The 18,284-nt window shown below is 40.0% G+C and overlaps 1 pseudogene; it reads right to left on the bottom strand.

The window, feature by feature from the left end:
- Positions 1-16,148: 16,148 nt before the first annotated feature.
- LOC130874191 (cytochrome c-like) lies at positions 16,149-16,459 on the bottom strand (annotated as a pseudogene).
- Positions 16,460-18,284: the final 1,825 nt, after the last annotated feature.

Genomic DNA, 18,284 nt, shown 5'->3' with positions numbered 1-18,284 from the left:
AGATATACTTTTACTCATTGTTGTGTGTATGTGTTTTATGTGCAAATACATATGTGTGAGTATGAGCTTACATATATATGTGCATAACTGCAGAAGGCTGGGAGGTTGACAACAATTGCTATCCATCTTAGTGTTTGAGGCTTTGTCTCTCACTGATTTGACTGGGTTGGCTTCCCAGTGAGCTCCAGGATCCTTCTAGTCTCCATTTCTCCAGTGTTGGGATTACATCAGTTCTGGGCCATAGCTTAGGTAAATATGCTTGCATGGCAAGGCCCTTATGAACTGAGCCATCTCTCCAGACTCTTTAGCTGTTAGTTTTAATATTTTTATAAGTAGAACATTTAAAATTTCCCATTAACACAATTGACCAAAATGAAACACTGTAATATCAAGTACACTCTGGCAAAATTAATTATCTTAAAGAACAAAAGAAAGCAGGGTAATCCAAGAGCCAGAAACTTAAGCAAAATTTTCATAAATATTGTTCATTGGCTATAAAGAATTGCATAGAGTGCAATTAAATAATCTATGAGGCCATTACAAAGATTAGTTGAGAAGGAATCAAGATATTATATGATTTCTCAACCTGTCATATGTATGAAGTTCAAACAAGTGATCCATTTCTTTATCCTGTGAATGATCACCTGCAATCCAAACATGTCTCCATATACAGATACTCTCCTGCCTCCGATTCTTATGCTGAGATGTCACACTTATTGTACTTTAGAATTTCATCATGACAACTGAGGTTGACCTCTGCTATCCCTCAAACAAGTACTTAAATTCAGTTCAGGGACAGCTCCTTTGTGTTTGCTCCTGAACCAGGAGGAGCCTTTCCCAGTGCTTCGCAAATCAGTGATTTTTGTTACAGTGAGAATGCTCTAGGATTGGAGATGGCTCAGTAGGTAATGTTCCTACAGTGCAGGCATGAATAGCCTAGCCAACTTCACAAAACTGAAGTAAAGTGCCATGTGAGGTGATGTGTTCCTATAACACCTGATCAGAGGTACAGACAGGAAGGTTCCTGGCTCTTACTAACTGTCCATCCCAACCTACTTGGTGAGTTCTAGGCTGAGAAATTCTGTCAAAAAGCAAAACAAAAAACTACCTGGGAAATCCAGAGGAACCACATCTACCCAATTCCTCTGGAAGTTATGCTTAACATAAACACATGTGCACACTTGGATGTACATACACCAACATATGTACATGCATACACACACAATGCTGCCATTTTTTTAATTTTTTAATAATTTTTTATAAAAAAAATTATCTTTCCTCATTTTACATACCAATCTAAGTTCACACTCCCTTCTGTATTCCTGCTCCCTCCACCTTTCCCCACCCTACCACCCCATCCACTCCTCCTAGAGGGTAAGACTTTCCATGGGGAGTCAACAAAGTCTAGCACACTGCTTGGTGGCGGGTCCAAGGCCCTCCCCACTATATCTAGGCTGAGCAAGGTATCCCTTCAAAGAGAATAGGTTCCAAATAGCCAGCACAAGCAGTAGGGATAAATCCTGCTCTCACTACCAGTGGCCCCACAGTCTGCCCCAGTCATACAACTGTCACCACATTCAGAGGGCCAAGTTTGGTCCTGTGCTGTTTGCTCCACTGTCAGGCTACTGTAGGTGAGCTCCCATTAGCTCAGGTCAGCTGTTTCAACCGATATCCCCAACATGGTCTCAACTCCTTTGCTCATATTCTCATTCCTCCCTCTTCCACTGGACTTTTGGAGCTCAGCCCAGTGCTCCACTGTGGATCTGCTTCCATCAGTTGATGGATGAAGGTTCTATGATGACATTTAAGTAGTCATCAATCTGGCTACAGGGTAAGGCTAGTTTGAGTACTCTATCCAAAATTGTTTAGGGTCTTAGCTGGGGTCATGCTTGTGGGTTCCTGGGAATTTCTCTAGTGCCAAGTTTCTTGCTAGCTCCATAATGCTCCCTCAATCAAAGCATCTCTCTCCTTGCTCTTCCTCTTTGTCCTTCCCCTATCTTGAACATCCCGTTTCCTCAAGTTCTCCTTCTCTTTCCTCTCTCTCCTTGTCCTCTCCACCCTCCAATTTTCTTAGGGGATTTTTTCCATTTCCCCTTCCCAGGGAAAATCTATATATGTTTCTCTTAGGGTTCCTCTTGTTACCTAGCTTCTCTGGGGTCATGGACTCTAAGCTTGTTATCCTTTGCTTTGTGTCTCATATCCATTTGTGATTGAGTACATACCACACTTGTCTTTCTGGGTCTGGGTTACCTCACTCAGGAAGTTTCCTTTCTAGTTCGATCAATTTTCATTCAAATTTCCTGATGTCATAGCTTTTTTAACACTAAGTAGTACTCCTTTGTGTACATGTACCAAATTTTCTCAATCCACTCTTCCATTGAGGGGCATCTATGTTGCTTCCAGGTTCTGGAAATTATGAATAATGCTGCTGTGAAAATAGTTGAGCAAACTTCCTTATAGTATGAGTGAGCATCCTTTGGGGGGTATATGTCCAAGGATGGTATTGCTGGGTCCTGAGGTAGGTTGATTCCTAATTTTGTGAGAAACTGTGATACTTATTTCCAAAATGACTGTACCAGTTTGAATTCCCACCAGAAATAGAGGAGTGTTCCCCTTACTCTGTATCCTCTTCAACATAAGGTATCATTGGTATTTTTGATCTTAGCCATTCTGACAGGTTTTAATTGTTTGGTGATAGGGGTGGGGCATGGGGTGCTCTTCCTTGGGTTGGGACCTGGAGAACAGAGCTGTCCAGTTGGGAACCCAGACAGTCACCTCTCCAGGAACAGTCAGGGCCAAGGCTCCAGTGGTCAGAGATGTGGTGAGGAATGGCTGAAGTTGTAGGGAAACTGGTCCCAGGTCTCTGGAACTTTGTTGAGTGCGGGTGAGGCACAAGATGTGCCTCTAAGGGCTAGAGTCCAGAGCTCTAGGCCCTCCAGCCTAAAACCCAGAAACTCACCTCTCTAGGAACAGCCAGGGCCAAGGTTCTGGTGGTCAGAGATGCAATGGGGGATGGCTGCCAATGATGCCCTCTTTATACCTACTCTTTGAGTGGAAGGAATTTATTTTTTCTTTTGAAATGGGACACGAGAAACAAAAGTTTTGTGTGTGGTGTCTTTTCTACCACTAGCCTCACATAAAAGATGACTGTGAGCCCAGACCACAGTAGGTAAAACAATCACAATTTGACTGTGAGTTCTCTCTTGTTTGGTATGTGGCCTCTTTCCTACACAAAATCCACACCAGAAATATGTTTTACATTATCTTTTTGGAGCTGCATAGGACTTTATGTTTTAAAATGGTCTGTGATAATATTAAGTATACTACAGAATGAAATAGTAATAAGTAGGACAGCAGCTGTGCACTGCCTCATTTTCTTTCTAAGACAATTGCTTTGGTAAAAAAATAAAACAGTTGATCTGCTAGAAAGTTCATCTACAGCAACATTTCTTTCAAATTGTGTTTTGTGATGTGCTAGTGTCTCTGTGTAATTGGTGGTTTGAGAGGACTTCAGTGTCAACAATTTTTTGGCCTTGGAGAAGGTGGAACTCAGCAGGACATAAAGGCCTCCAGGTTTCTCAGAGAAAGACATCTGTTTAAAGGTCTCTAAATCAGCTGTCTTTCATTCAGATAGAAATAAGTTCCATTCCTATTGCCTATGTGTGCTCTAAACAGGGACAAAGCTGCTATAAAATCCCCTAAGACAGAGAATGAAAGAGAAGGTGCCACTGTGGGCTTGGTGACATGGACAAGATATCTGGCTACAGTAATAGAAGATTCATGGGTGATAAAATCATTATTTGATTTGAAAGCCAGCATTTCAGTTCTGCTAGCAGGCTGTATCAAATTCCACACTTTCAATGCTGCATGTTTGTTATGTATTGATTGGCAACTTGATAAGTATTTTTTTAAAGTTCTTTTTTTTATTGAAAAAAAAAATTTCCGCCACCTCCCCGCCTCCCATTTCCCTCCCCCTCCTCCCGACCCTCTCCCCCTCCCCCCACCCCTCTTCTCCTCCCTTTCCAGTCCCAGGAGCAGTCAGAGTTCCCTGCCCTGTGGAAAGTCCAAGGTCCTCCCCCCTCCATCCAGGTCTAGGAAGGTGAACATCCAAACTGTTTAGGCTCCCACAAAGCCAGAATATGAAGTAGGATCAAAACCCCGTGCCATTGTCCTTGGCCTCTTGTCAGCTCTCATTGTCTGCCATGTTCAGAGAGTCTGGTTTTATCCCATGCTTTTTCAGTCACAGTCCAGCTGGCTTTGGTGAGCTCCCAATAGATCGGCCCCACTGTCTCAGTGGGTGGGTGCACCCCTCGTGGTCCTGACTTCCTTGTTCATGTTTGCCCTCCTTCTGCTCCTCATTAGGAACTTGGGAGCTCAGTCCAGTGCTCCAGTGTGGGTCTCTGTCTCTATCTCCATCCATCACTAGATGAAGGTTCTATGGTGATATGCAAGATATTCATCAGTATGGCTATAGGATAGGTTCATTTCAGGTTCCCTATCCTCAGGTGCCCAAGGAACTAACTGGGGACATTGCCCTGGGCATCTGGTAGCCACTCCAAGTTCAAGTCTATTGCCAACTCTTAGGTGGCTCCCTTAACTAAGATATGAGTTTCCCTGCTCCCCTATCCAGCCTTCCTATATCCCCAATCATCCCGTTTCCCCAAGTTCCCCTCATCCTCTCCTTCACACTTTTCTCTCTCCATCTCCCCTTACCCCCATCCCACCCCACCCCCAAGATTCCAATTTTTTGCCCGGCAATCTTGTCTATTTCACATAGTCAGGAGGATAACTATATGTTTTTCCTTGGGTTTACCCTCGTGTTTAGCTTCTTTAGGACCCCAAATTACAGACTCAGTGGCCCCCTATCCATGGCTAGAAACCAATTATGACTGAGTACATCCCATGATCTTCTTTTTGGGTCTGGGTTACTTCACTCAGGATAGTATTTTTTATTTCCATCCATTTGCATGCAAAATTCGAGAAGTCATTGTTTTTTGCCACAGAGTAGTACTCTAATGTGTATATATTCCACATTTTCTTCATCCATTCTTCCATTGAAGGACACCTAGGATGCTTCCAGGTTCTGGCTATTACAAATAATGCTGCTATGAACATAGTTGAACAAATGCTTTTGTCATATGATAGGGCATCTCTTGGGTATATTCCCAAGAGTGCTATTGCTGGGTCCAGGAGTAGGTTGATCCCAATTTTTTTGAGAAACCACCACACTGCTTTCCAAAGTGGTTGCACAAGTTTGCATTCCCCCCAGCAATGGATGAGTGTACCCCATTCTCCACAACCTCTCCAGCAAAGGCTATCCTTGGTGTTTTTGATTTTAGCCATTCTGACAGGTGTAAAGTGATATCTCAAAGTTGTTTTGATTTGCATTTCTCTGATCACTAAGGAGGTTGAGCATGACCTTAAGTATCTTTTGGCCATATGAACTTCTTTTGTTGAGAATTCTCTGTTCAGTTCAGTGCCCCATTTTTTAATTGGGTTAATTATCCTTTTAAAGTCTAGTTTCTTGAGTTCTTTATATATTTTGGAGATCAGACCTTTGTCTGTTGCGGGGTTGGTGAAGATCTTCTCCCAGTCAGTAGGCTGCCTTTTTGTCTTAGTGACAGTGTCCTTTGCTTTACAGAAGCGTCTCAGTTTCAGGAGGTCCCATTTATTCAATGTTGCCCTTATTATCTGTGCTGCTGGGGTTATACATAGGAAGCGATCTCCTGTGCCCATATGTTGTAGGGTACTTCCCATTTTCTCTTCTATCAGGTTCAATGTGTTCAGATTGATATTGAGGTCTTCAATCCATTTGGACTTGAGTTTTGTGCATGGTGATAGATATGAGTCTATTTTCATTCTTCTACAGGTTGATATCCAGTTGTGCCAGCACCATTTGTTGAAGATACTTTCTTTCTTCCATTGTATACTATTAGCTCCTTTATCGAAAATGAGGTGTTCATAGGTTTGTGGGTTAAAATCCGGGTCTTCTATACGATTCCATTGGTCGACTTCTCTGTTTTTATGCCAGTACCACGCTGTTTTCATTACTGTAGCTCTGCAATAGAGTTTGAAGTCAGGGATGGTAATGCCTCCAGACGTTCCTTTATTGTATAAGATTGTTTTGGATATCCTGGGTTTTTTGTTTTTCCATATAAAGTTGATTATTGTCCTCTCAAGATCTGTGAAGAATTTTGATGGAACCTTGATTGGGATTGCATTGAATCTATAGATTGCCTTTGGCAGAATTGCCATTTTTACTATGTTGATCCTCCCAATCCAAGAGCAAGGGAGATCCTTCCATTTTCTGGTATCCTCTTCAATTTCTTTCTTCAATGCCTTAAAGTTCTTGTCAAATAGATCTTTCATTTCCTTGGTTAGAGTTACCCCAAGATATTTTACGCTATTTGTGGCTATCGTGAAAGGTGATGATTCTCTTATTTCCCTCTCTGCTTCCATATCCTTTGTGTATAAGAGGGCGACTGATTTTTTGGAGTTGATCTTCTATCCTGCCACATTACTAATGGTGTTTATCACTTGTAGCAATTCTTTGCTGGAGTTTTTGGGGTTTGTTATGTACACTATCATATCATCTGCAAAGAACGCAAGTTTAACTTCTTCCTTTCCAATTCGAATACCCTTGATCCCCTTATGTTGTCTTATTGCTATTGCTAAAACTTCAAGAACTATATTGAAGAGGTATGAAGAGAGTGGATAGCCTTGGCGTGTTCCTAATTTTAGTGGGATGGCTTTAAGTTTCTCTTCGTTTAATTTGATGTTCGCTGTCAGCTTGATGTAAATAGCTTTAATTATATTTAGGTATGACCCTTGTATCCCTAATCTCTCCAAGACTTTTATCATAAAGGGATGTTGAATTTTGTCAAATGCTTTTTCAGCATCTAATGAAATGATCATATGGTTTTTTTTCTTTCAGTTTATTTATATCATGGATTACAATGATAGATTTGCGTATGTTAAACCAGCCCTGCATCTCTGGGATGAAGCCTACTTGATCATAATGGATAATTTTTCTAATGTGTTCTTGGATTCAGTTTGCCAGTATTTTGTTGAGGATTTTTGCGTCGATGTTAATGAGTGAGATTGGTCTGTAACTCTCTCTTGGTTGAGTCTTTGTGTGGTTTTGTTATCAGAGTTACTGTACCTTCATAAAAGGAATTTGGCAATGACTCTTCTGTTTCTATATTGTGAAATACATTAAGGAGTACAGGTATTAGGTCTTTTTGGAAGTTCTGGTAGAATTCTGCATTGAAACCATCTGGTCATGGACTTTTTTTGGAAGTGAGGTTTTTGATAACAGCTTCTAATTCTTCGCAACTAACAGGTCTATTTAGGTTGTTTACCTGGTCCTGGTTTAACTTTGGTATATGGTACTTATCTAAAAAAGTGTCCATTTCTTTTACATTTACCAGTTTTTTGGCATACAGGCTTTTGTAGTAAGTTCTAATGATTCTCTGAATTTCCTCTGTGTCTGTGGTTATGTCCCCCTTTTCATTTCTGATTTTATTAATTTACAAATTCTCTCTCGGCCATCTTATTAGTTTGGATAGAGGTTTATCAATCTTGTTGATTTTCTCCAGGAACCAGCTTTGTGTTTCATTGATTCTTTCAAATGTTTTCTGTGTTTCTACTTTGTTGATTTCAGCCCTCAGTTTGATTATTTCCAGTCTTCTACTCCTTCTAGGTGAGTCTGTTTCTTTTTTTTCTAGAGCTTTCAGGTGGGCTGTTAAGTCTCCAATGTGTGCTTTCTCTGTTTTCTTTAAGTGGGCACTTAGTGCTATTAACTTTCCTCTCAGGACTGCTTTCATAGTGTCCCATAGGTTTGAGTATGTTGTTTCTTTATTTTCATTGAATTCAAGGAAGACTTTAATTTCTTTCTGTATTTCTTCCTTAATCCAGGTATGGTTCAGTATTTGACTGTTCAGTTTCCATGAGTTTGTAGGCTTTCTGGGGGTAGCATTGTTGTTGAATTCTAGCTTAAATCCATGGTGATCTGATAAGATACAGGTGGTTACTAATATTTTTTTGTAACTGTGGATGTTTGCTTTGTTACTGAGTATGTGGTCAATTTTCGAGAAGGTTCCATGAGCTGCAGAGAAGAAGGTATTTTCTTTCCTATTTGGGTTCAATATTCTATAGATGTCTGTTAAGTCCATTTGATTCATTACCTCCATTAATTCTCTTATTTCTCTCTTAGGTTTCTGTCTAATTGACCTGTCCATTGGTGAGAGAAGAGTGTTAAAGTCTCCTACTATTAATGTGTGCGGTTTGATGGCTGCCTTGAGTTTTAGCAATGTTTCTTTTACATACGTGGGTGCTTTTATATTAGGAGCATAGATATTCAGGATTGAGACTTCATCCTGATGAATTGTTCCTGTTATGAGTAGAAAATGTCCCTCTCCATCTCTTCTGATTGTTTTAAGTTTGAAGTCAACTTTGTTAGAAATTAGTATGGCCACACCTGCTTGTTTCTTAGGTCCATTTGCTTGATAAGCCTTATCCCAACCCTTTACTCTGAGTAGGTGCCTGTCTTTGTGGTTGAGGTGTGTTTCTTGTAAACAGCAGAATGTTGGATCCTGTTTTCGTATCCAATCTCTTAGTCTCTGCCTTTTTATAGGTGAGTTGAGTCCATTGACATTAAGTGATATTAATGACCAGTGGTTAACTCCGGTCACTTTTTTTAGTAGTAGATTTTGTGTGTTTCCCTTCTTTGAGTTGCGCTGGTGAAGGGTCTCTAGATGTCTGAGTTATTGTGGTCATTGTTGGATTCCTTGGTTAGTGATTTTCCTTCTATTACTTTCTGTAAGGCTGGATTTGTGGCTACGTATTGTTTAAATTTGTTTTTATACTGGAAAATTTTGTTTTCTCCATTTATAGTGAACAAAAGCTTGGCTGGGTATAGTAGTCTGGGCTTGTATCCACGGTCTCTTAGTTTCTGCAGTACATCTATCCAGGACCTTCTGGCTTTCATGGTTTCCATAGAAAAGTCAGGTGTAAGTCTGATAGGTTTACCTTTATAAGTAACTTGGCCCTTTTCCTTTGCAGCTCTTAATATTCTTTCTTTGTTCTGTATGCTTTGTGTTTTGATTATTATGTGGCAAGGGGATTTTTTTTTTGATCCAGCCTATTGGGTGTTTTGTATGCTTCTTGAACCTTCATAGGTATATCTTTATTTAGGTTGAGAATCTTTATTTAGGTTGAGAAAGTTTTCTTCTATAATTTTATTAAATATATTTTCTGGACCGTTGAGCTGCGCTTCTCCTTCTTCTACTCCTATTATTCTTAGGTTTGGTCTTTTTATTTTGTCCCATATTTCCTGAATGTTTTGTGATGAGAATTTGTTGGCTTTGCTGTTTTCCTTGATCGGCATGTTTATTTTCTCCATGTTATCTTCAGAATCTGAGATTCTTTCTTCAATCTCTTGTATTCTGTTGGTTATGCTTGTTTCTGTAGTCTCTATTCGTTTACCTAGATTTTCCATGTCCAGCCGGCCTTCTGTTTGTGTTTTCTTCTTTGCCTCTATTTCAGTTTTCAAGTCTTGAACTGTTTCCATTATCTGTTTGATTGTTTTTCCTTGGTTTCCTAGGGTATCATTCACTGATTTACTCAATTCTTCAAACTTTCTGTTATACTTCTCATCCATTTCTATAAGGGCATTTTTTACATGCTGTTTAAGGGCGTCAATCACTTTCATAAAGTCAATTTTTTTCTACTTCTTCATGATTAAGGTTTTCATGTCCTCCTGTGGTAAGGTTGCTGGGTTCTGGTGGTTTCATATTATTTTTCAGATTGTTGGGTGAATTCTTACATTGGCGCCTGCCCATCTCTTCCTCTGAATGCTCTCCTATGGATCTTCTTTTACAGGATCATGTCTTGCCTACTGATGTACCTTCCCAGTGATGGTACTCCCCAGTGATGATTCTCCTGGTGCTCTAGTGTAGTCTCTCTTGGTGCCAATATCAGATCTCCGTGCCCAATGATGGCTCTCCTGGTGCCGAGATTAGCTCTCCGTGCTGGTTGGGTAGTTCATAAACAAAGCACCTACCTTGCTTGGTGCAGGCAGGCCAGAGTAACAAAGGAACTCCTGCCCACCTGCTTGCCCTGAGGATTCACCCCCAGCGCCCAGACAGGCTGAGCTGGGTGGTGTTATGTGCCCAAAGAGGGAAGGCGGCAGAAGGAAGAAGGGTTCTGGATGCAAGCTGGGTGGGATAGGAAGAGAGAGGCAGTATGCGGGGAGTAGAGTCCCTGCAGGGAGCCCAGAAAGGATGGGGGGGTGAGGAACTTCTGAGTTCCCTGTCCCTGGCTGCTGCCTCTGGTTACAAACTCACCACAATGATGGCTCTCCTGGTGCCGAGATCAGATCTCCATGCTGGTTGTGTAGTTCGTAAACAAAGCACCTACCTTGCTTGGTGCACGCAGGCCAGTGGAACAAAGGAACTGCTGCCTGCCTATTTGCCCTGAGGATTTGCCCCAGCACCCAGACAGGCTGAGCTGGGTGGTGTTCTGTGCCCAAAGAGGGAAGGGGGCAGAAGGAAGAAGGGTTCTGGATGCAAGCTGGGTGGGATAGGAAGAGAGAGGCAGTATGCGGGGAGTAGAGTCCCTGCAGGGAGCCCAGGAAGGATGGGGAGGGGTGAGGAACTTCTGAGTTCCCTGTCCCGGGTTGCTGCCGCGGGTTAGAAACTCAACCCAATGATGGCTCTCCTGGTTGGCAACTTGATAAGTTAAAGGATCATTGGGGAAACAAATCTCTGGACTCATTAGAGTCTTTGGATTAGATTTATGGATTTGTAAAGAGCCACTCTGAATATGGGCAGCATCATTCCATGATCTGAGATGCTGAGGTCCTGGAGTCTGTCTGTCTCTGTTTCTTTCTCTATCTCTGTCTCTCTCTCCTATGTCTCTCTCTCTCTCTCTCTCTCTCTCTCTCTCTCTCTCTCTGTGTGAATACAATTACCATTGAGGCTAGAATAAGACATCAGATTTCTTGGAGCAGGAATTACAGCCATTTATGAGGCACCTGACATGGGTCATGGGAATTGGAGACTGAGAGCTCTTAATCTTAGTACCATCTCTCCAGTCAAGGAATACTAATCCTTATGCAATGACATTTTATGAAGAAAGTTGTTGATTTATACTTAATGCATATCATGGGTATGATATAGGCGGGTCTTCTGTCTATATGTTACTTTCATTGGTCAAATAAAGAAACTGCCGTGATCTTTTGATAGGACAGCCCTTAGGTGGGTGGAGTAGACAGAATAGAATTCTGAGAGGATGAAAGCAGAGACAGGCAGACACCATGACTCTCCTCTCCAAGATGGACGCTGGTTAGACTCATGCCAGTAAGCCATGGTCAAGAGGCAATACAGATATTAGAAATGGGTTAGATCAATATGTGATAGTTAGCCAATAAGGGACTGGAGATAATGGGCCAGGCAGTGTTTAAATGAATACAATTTGTGTGTTGTTATTTCAGGTGTTAAGCTAGCCATGTGGGAGCCGGGCGGGATGAAAAGCAGGCCTGTTCGCCTCATCACTACATGGGTGCAATAACTGGTGCTCATCACTTTGAACTACTGTATATTGCACTCCTTGTCTCTCACTGTATAAGGAACATCTATGAATTTTTTTCAGATTATAGTAGAGAAAGTTATCTTTTGGATTACTGCCTTCAACACAAATCCATAAATATTAATTATGTTTCATAATATAAAGTTAGTCTTTTGAGAATAATATTGATTGTATATAATCTATTATATTAATTGTATATTGTATATATGGCATTAGTATTATACACATAATACTAATATATATATATATATTGTTGTACATGTACATACACGCATATATGTGTATTTATACAGTTTATTGAGAATTAACCCCAAATTTCAAATATTGTATATTTTTTAGCAATTGGTTGCTTGTGGCAGATTATCTTAGAAAATACTTACTAATCTGGACATATAAAGTTAATAATAGCTCATCAGTCTAAAACATCAATATGGTCTTGCCCATGTGAGAGTTTTGTTGCTCTGCCCCATGACCTCATTGTATGTATCTTGGGCTTCCTTATACATGTCAGATTCTGTGCAACTATAATTCTTAAATAGTATCTGATTTCATAGTGTGAACGTAAAACTAGAATTTGTTTGGTGTTACCCATCACTTAGAGAAACCAGTGCACAGAGATGGGAATTGAATCATAAAATTATGCTTTATCAAAGGAAAAAGCACTCTGAAAAGTAGTGGATTAATATCTGTTTTCAATTTCATTGTCAGTCAGGAGATTATACAGGGATAATGGGGAGACACAAAGTCAATCACTCTGGAGCTCAGCTTGGCTTTTAGTCTTTGAGACTGGGGACATCTCTGGTTCTTTTGTTGTGTTCCCTTTCACTCCTCATGCTCTTGATGTTTGGCCTCAGTCATGCTTTGAACTACTGAGTAAACTTAGTTTCCCTTGGTATCAAGTCTTTCTTCCAGGAGATCTGTCCTGGAAGAGGTAACTCAGAATAAGCCAATTGTTAACAGTGTGAATGTTCTAAGTTGGCAACAAGTACATATAGATTCCTTTAAACAATATGGAATACAAATATGTCCTTATAGTACAAAATAGAAGAAAACCCCTATATTTCCTCCTCTTCCCAAACAAAAAGAAACTCTGAGTTTCTAGAAGGTCATTTTCAAAACTGGTCCACTGCACTTCCTATCAAGTACATCATCACGTAAATTCATAAGGTTGATCAAATTTAGTGGACATGACAATAAATGTCTCATTAAAGACAGAGTGAACAGGTAGCTACAGAAAAAGAATCTATGAAGGCCATCTTTGGCAACTATGTATCTCAACAAACTACATCAAGGACTCTTAAATTTATCCTGTGAATTCTGGGACATGTGAGTCGTATGTAATCACAATTCTTGATAGGGAGACTGCAGGGATAAACTCAGCAAATAAAGAGCTTTTTTTAAAACATGAAAACATGATTTCAGATCAATAAAACCTACATAGAATTCTTGGTGGGGTGGTGCACACTAGTAAACCAAACTATGATAACAGAGGAGGTAGAAACAGGTCCCAGGAATTTTGCCAGACAACCTAGCCTACTTGATGACATTCTATGCCAAGGGAAGACCCAGTCTCAATCTAACGGTTGAAAGCATATGAGAAGTTATGAGAAATAACACTGGAAATTGTTTTCTGACATCTACACAAATGTGCTCTACAACATGTACATACACATGCACACACACACACACACACACACAGAGAGAGAGAGAGAGAGAGAGAGAGAGAGAGAGAGAGAGAGAGAAAGGAGTACTCTACACAAATAATATTTGTTTTCTGGAAATAGCTATGCTGACTATGGGAGGGTTAGCGCAGGGCAGCCAGACCTGCCTCTATTGTCTTCCCACTTACAGCTGACCCTAGCACACAGGCCTGAGAATTGCATTCAAGACCTAGAGATACCCTGTGGTGATCATGGTGAAGGTCAAGAGGCTTCCACACAACACTTCCTGGAGAAGTGGTGTTGACACCAAGATGTCAAAGGTCAGGCATAGGAATGAATGAGTAACAACCGAGTCTGAAGCAGGGTCAGGAAAAAGACACCTTCTCTATTTTGCTGAGAGCCAGGCCCCAAAGCAGTATTAGCCTCATCAGGTACAGTTATACACAATCGTTGTCAGGCCCAATAAACCTATGACTCTTGAGTTCTCTGAGGTGAGGGGCCCAGTGTTGAGATATACCCTGGGTGTGGAGGAATTTTGCTCTGGATTGAAAATAAGAATGGATGCATAAGGATTGAGTGGACATGGTATCCTTTCGGTCCTCAAGAGAAGTCTTGCTATCATGATTATCTGTTCAACTCCACAAATAATTGAGCACTTCTTAGGTGATGATGAGGGTGAGAGCTATTGTCTATCTGTATTAGAGAGGCCGTTTGTTTGTTCTGGTTGCCCAGAACCAAAATAATTACATAAAAACCATATTAATTAATCACTGCTTGGCCCATTAGATCTAGCTTCTTATTGACTAATTCTTATATATTAATTTAACCCATTCCTATTAATCTGTGTATTGTCACGTGGCTGTGGCTTATCAGGTAACGTTCTGTCTGGCTCTGGCAGGGCTACATGGCTTCTTTCTGACTCCACCCTCTACTCCCAGCATTCAGTTTAGTTTTCCCCTCCTGGTTCTGTTCCCCTATAACTCGGCTATAGGCTCAGAACTGTTCCAATATTTATCAATGGTAATCACAGCATACAGAGGGAAATCCCACATCACCTCCCATTTTCTGTTTAAATAAAAAAGGAGGTTTTAACTTTAGCATAGTAAAAATACATAAAACACTTATCAAACAAGAACTACAGTTCTATTTATTTTATCTTTTACCATAACTAAGGAAAACTATATTATTACTATCTATTCTTCAATTCCATCAAGGACTCCAGAAGGATATAATATTACCTAAGTAAACAGGAAGTACATTGTAAAGAACTTCTAAAACTCTAGAATTGGCAGAGACTTCTAACTGCCTGGACAATTACCCAAAGTTCTTCCACACTTTTGGGGCAGCCATCTTCAGCCTACAGGCCCATCGTATCCAGCAGACTTTTCCATGAAGCAGGAAATTTCAAAGACAGTTCCACCTATATTGGCAGTTTGTTAGTCACTTTTTTCTGTGCCCTGCAGAATGTCTAGCAGACTCTTTCATGAAGCAGGAACCCCAAAGGATCGGCTCACCTTTAGCTAAGTTCGGCAGTCATTTCTCTGCAGGTCCTGCATGTCTAGTTTATCAAGCAGTCCAGGCAAGAACAATTTCTTGCCCAAATGACTAACAAACTCCAGAAGGAGCCTCTTCAATGCCTGTCATCCTCTTGATGTAGATTGGTGCTGCCAGGAACAGTTGTGTCTTGTTATCATGACATGTCCTAAGTTCTTAAAGCATTTTAAATGCCATATCCCGTAGTCTTTAAAAGGTTTGAATAATGTCTATCAATCTGAAATACATCTATGAATATCTAGAAAAATCTAACTAACATGACTACAAGATCGACTGCTATAGATTATTATCTATTAATCTGTATTTCTAAATTATACATTATATTTTTAAATAAGCTGCCAAACATAATACCTTAATCAAGAGCAGAAATATACATGTAACAAAATTGACCTTGAATTTGTATCAATAAACCAAGATCCATATCAATGCAAATCTCTATAACAGATCTCCCTTTAAATGTAAAAGAACGATTATAAACAATATTTGGGAATATGGGCATAGTTATTCTCTAAACTGCTTCCTGTTGCTTATTGGGCAAAGTAATTTTTTGTGATTAATTACCTTCTTACCACTGCAAACATCTCCCTTATTTTAATCCTTTGATAAAAAGATGGCAAAAAATGCCACCAGCAGTCACACATATATAGAAGTTCCAGTTTTGTTTTGTTTCTGAAAGGGTGTTTAAGGACAATTCTGAGTTTATTCTTAGATAATAAAGAATTAAAATGTAAGTTCTAAGTTGATGGTTTCTAAAAGCATTTTAATTTAATAGATCAACTATAACATGTGCTAAATACTTTTTAATTCATATATTATACATAGACCACAGTAAGTGCCTTTCAATCATAAAAGCATCTTTTGACTTAGGAAATTCTAAATAAAATAACACCATTGAGTCAAAAATAGACAGCTGCCTTCTGACATTTAGCCATTTCCTGTGACAGCAGGGAATACAAACTTTAACAAAGGAGAGTCTTCTTGTTTCTGAGATGGTGACAGAATTTCCCCAGTGTTTAAACATAGTCATATGTCAAATTATATAAATTTAATTATAAAATCTTTCAATAAGTTTGATGTGACACCCTAAACTTTGTGGAAAGTAGAACTTTAATAATTAAGTCCAATCTTATCTTGAGAAAGGGAGAGCAGTGACGGTGTTTATGCAACAGGAATCGTTACTTTTAAAGATGATCATATCCACTTTTCTACAAGTCAGTTTTCTTTAATCAGAACTGTCCAACAAAATGTTAGCCGTACATGATCTGAATTTTGGTGTATGAATTAAATTGCAATACACATTAAAAGTTATGAGACACTTGTTTTGTAATAAATAAGGCAGTATAATTATACATTAGTAGCCATTTTAAGATAAGCTATTAGTTCTGCCCTCTCTCCCTTCTTCTTAATTCCAGCGAAGATCATTTTTGTTCCAGGAATGTACTTTTTGGGATTCTCCAAATATTCCATCAGGACATCCTCTACGCAGTTGATGCCTGTGTTCTTGTTGCTATCTGAGTATGTAGATGCCTGACCTCTCTTCCTCCCAAACAGACTGTGGAGATTTTGTCCAGTCTTAGGTTTGCCTCCCTTTTCCACAGTGTAGCACTGGACACACTTCTGAAAAAAATATTCTTACCTTTCTCAACATTACTCATTTTTAATTCACTCCTGGGTGATCAACATCAAAATGCTGCAACCCAAAGACAGACGTCCAACTCTCTCGTGAAATATTTTTTTTGTGTGTATGTGTGGAATGTTCAAGGCAACGTCTCAGGGGATCTTGGTCCATCAAATCATATTAATCTGGATGAAATCCACAGGTTCTCAATCTCTGTGGAAACAACAAAAAAGAACCTCTTTTCCAAAGCAACATATCCTTAGACCAAAATTCTAAAGTCAAGATATCTTTATAATATACATGCTAGTTTAGTTTAGCAATTCCCAGAATCAAATGTCTCTCTGCAGCCAAAAATTTCAAAGAAAACAAAATAGTATACATAATCCAGACTCTCTTTGCATGTTCCATCTTTTCTTGGTTTATTTTTCTTTACTCCTTTTAATCTATGACTGTCTGTAATCTCTTTAAAGACTTTGTTTTATTTTTAAAAAGCCATTTACTTCTTTTTTATTTATTTCTTTATTAAAGATTTCTGCCTCCTCCCTGCCACCGCCTCCCATTTCCCGCCCCTTTCCCCAATCAAGTCCCCCTCCCTCATCAGCCCTAAGAGCAATCAGGGTTCCCTGCCCTGTTGGAAGTCCAAGGACCACCCACCTCCATCCTGGTCTAGTAAGGTGAGCATCCAAACTGCCTAGGCTCCCACAAAGCCAGTACGTGCAGTAGGATCAAAAACCCATTGCCATTGTTCTTGAGTTCTCAGTAGTCCTCATTGTCCACTATGTTCAGTGAGCCCATTTTTATCCCATGCTTTTTCTGACCCAGGCCAGCTGGCCTTGGTGAGTTCCTGATAGAACATCCCCATTGTCTCAGTGTGTGGGTGCACCCCTCACGGTCCTGAGTTCTTTGCTCATGCTCTCTCTCCTTCTGCTCATGATTTGGACCTTGAGATTTCAGTCCGGTGATCCAATGTGGGTCTCTGTCTCTGTCTCCTTTCTTCGCCTGATGAAGGTTAATATTCAGGAGGATGCCTAAGTATATGCTCAACTATGTTCATAGCAGCATTGTTTGTAATAGCCAGAACCTGGAAACAACCTAGATGCCCTTCAATGGAAGAATAAATTAAGAAAGTATGGAATATATACATATTAGAGTACTACTCAGCAGTAAAAAACAATGACTTCTTGAATTTTGCATGCAAATGGATGGAAATAGAAAACACTATCCTGAGTGAGGTAAGCCAGACCCAAAAAGAGGAACATGGGATGTACTCACTCATATTTGGTTTCTAACCATAAATAAAGGACATTGAGCCTATAATTCATGATTCTAGAGAAGCTAAATAAGAAGGTAAACCCATTTACTTCTTTATATAACTCTCTGTACTGTACTCTTTTTCTTCTCTCTCCCAAGCCTATGACCCATTTAAATGTCTTTTATATCTGAATCTGTCCTATAGTGTATCTGTAAATTTTTACTGTCCAGGAGCACTTCTTAAAATGCTAAGGCCTTCTTATGAACTTAAGCGGCTGCATTACTAGGGTAAATATGACACTGTCTACTTGCCCTGCCCAGTCCAGCATTGTGAAGCTGTTCTCTGCCTCTGAGAGCCATGCTCATAGCCCCATTTTTGGTATACAGTCAGTCTATGTTGACATTAAGCAAGTTGTATCAGTCTGCTCACAGACTGTAATCAAATGCTCTGTAGCTAGACCTCCAGAAAGAGTCAGAGTTCACACCAGCAGCACAACCCAGAAAGCCATCATTTGAAAATTGTGTTTTTGTGTGTGTGTGTGCGTGTTTGTGCTACCACTGATTTCTTAAAAGAGCTGCAGCATGCCACCAGCAAGCAAAGCCTATTTGGA

Source organism: Chionomys nivalis, chromosome 5, assembly GCF_950005125.1.
Source record: "Chionomys nivalis chromosome 5, mChiNiv1.1, whole genome shotgun sequence".
In the NCBI taxonomy this organism is placed as follows: domain Eukaryota; kingdom Metazoa; phylum Chordata; class Mammalia; order Rodentia; family Cricetidae; genus Chionomys; species Chionomys nivalis.
Note: the sequence above shows the minus strand (reverse complement) of the source record. Positions and strands in the feature narration are given on the sequence as shown.